The following is a 2157-nucleotide window of genomic DNA, read 5'->3' on the forward strand; positions in this document are numbered from 1 at the left end:
CAGGTTTTCAAACCCTTGGTCTGAAATGCCTGCACAAGTCTTTAGCCATTCCACCCTGAACAGGCCCGATCCTGTCCGATCTCAGAAGCTAAGCAGGGGCGGGCCTGGTTAGTACTTGGATGGGAGACCACCTAGGAAGGCCAGGTGCTGTAGGCGTAAAAAAGTAAAAAATAAAGGATTGTAAGCTCACCAAGGTCCTTGCAATCTGTGAGGTCCATCAAGGGTTGCCTCGCCTAAAAGAAAATGAAATAAAATGCCTGCACAAGTCCCAGCTACTTCTAGTGCTACTGTCTCTACCTTGTATCAAGACTCATAATTTATATAATGTTATTAACCAATGTCACCCCAATAAATTTAATATAAAGAAAGACTCATTACAATTCCTTAAAATGCCCAAAAGACAGCTGTGAAATAGAGAATGTATTGGATGCATGAGAGTTCGCACACAAGTGTAGTTTAATTTGCCTTTTTAACTTTTTATTCAGGTACGCAGCTATATAGTTTAAAAAGCTACAGAATGTTACAAGTTCTCATAAAAAAAGTTTCTTATTCTACCTTCTCCTTAGCCCAGTTCCTACTCTCCAGAGGCAGCTAACTACTCGAAACAATTTTAGCTGGCATTTTTCCCCATGTTTTGCTGCTTTTGTCTATGTTTTGCAAACACGTGTCTACGTGGCTATTTCTTGATGTATTTTTTTCGGTTTTAGGTATTTTATATTAACTTCTTATTATGGAAGATGATTATTTAGCTTTCTCACTCCTCTCTCCCAATATATATCTATTTTATTGCCTCCCGTTCTCCCCATGTAGTTAAGAGTTGCCTTTTGATCTGTAAAAATTACTCCAAAACAATACCTTTAAAAAAAACAAACCAACAAAAAACAAACAGCTTACTATCTCACAGTTTCTGTGGGTCAGGAATCTGGGAGCAACTTAACTAGGTGCTTCTGGCTCAAATTGTCCCATGAGGTTGTGGTCAGTCTGTGTACTTTTTAGTTCGGTCAGGATTCAGTGTATACATTATATGACTGTGTATATTATTCACGGCACAGCCACGTACCTTTTCTTTATCACTCAACTTTCTCCCTGGAGTCAATAATCACCTTCCTTTTTGTTTGCTTAGTATTCTATGTGACCGTCACTAATTGACCATAAACTGTCATGCCAGAATTACAGATTGCTTCTCAGTTTGGTGAAATACACCAAGCAATCTATAGATTTTATTTTTTGGAATCGTCTCTCCGGAGTCTTTCGATCTGTTCTAATCCGGACTGATAGGTCAGGCATAGAAATCTTAGCTCTCTCTCATACACCATCTCAAAAATTCCATTTTCTTCTTATGTTAAATACCCTATTTCCTGGAATTTTGTACTCTTCTCCCTTGTTTCCGTCCCTTTATTTTGATAAAACAGATCTTCCAATGGTGTCCTAAGAAAGGGTTCATGGGAAGTAAAAATTTGAAATCTGGAGGTCTGAACATGTTTTGCTTCTACCCTCAAACTTGATTGATCAAGTGGCTAGATACAAGAATTGGTTAAAATAATTTTCTCTGACTCTTGAAGACATTGCTCCATTACTCTAATCTCCACAGTGTGGTCTTTGACAAGTCCAGCGCCATCCTGATTGGAGGTCCTGTGTTTGATACCTGTTTGTTTCCCCCATCTCCTAAGCCTTCATCTTTTCTTTGTCCCCAGCATTCAGGCATTTCTCAGGAACATCCTTTGGCATGAGTCTTTTTGAATTATTTGTGTTGAGCTTGGTCCTCTCACTAGAAAACTCAGGCTCTGTAGTGTTGGAAATTTTGTAGATGTATTTCTTTGAAGCCCCTTTTAATTTAGAAGTGGAACCTCCCATATCAATCTTATACTCTTCTGATCTTTTCTTTCCTTTTTCAGATCTCTGGCTTATAGTTTTTATATATTTTTTTGATTTGGAAATAGTTTTCCAAGTCTATCTTTCATTTTTTTTTTCTCATTAAAAAACCTGTTGTCATATAGTTTTCTTTTATGTTTAGTTTTAGTTTATTGGAATCGTTTCCTTACAAACCTATTCTAGTATGAATGCAGCGTCTCCTTATTTCCCTAAGGATACTAATTATCTCATTCTTTCCTCCTCCTCGCCTTCCTCTTTCCCTCCCTCTCGCTTTATCTTTTTCTT

The 2157-nt window shown here is 37.6% G+C and overlaps 1 pseudogene; it reads left to right on the plus strand.

The window, feature by feature from the left end:
- Positions 1–37: 37 nt before the first annotated feature.
- Positions 38–156, plus strand: LOC111735144 (annotated as a pseudogene).
- Positions 157–2157: the final 2001 nt, after the last annotated feature.

Source organism: Pteropus vampyrus, unplaced genomic scaffold (assembly GCF_000151845.1).
Source record: "Pteropus vampyrus isolate Shadow unplaced genomic scaffold, Pvam_2.0 Scaffold16594, whole genome shotgun sequence".
NCBI classification, from domain to species: Eukaryota; Metazoa; Chordata; class Mammalia; order Chiroptera; family Pteropodidae; genus Pteropus; species Pteropus vampyrus.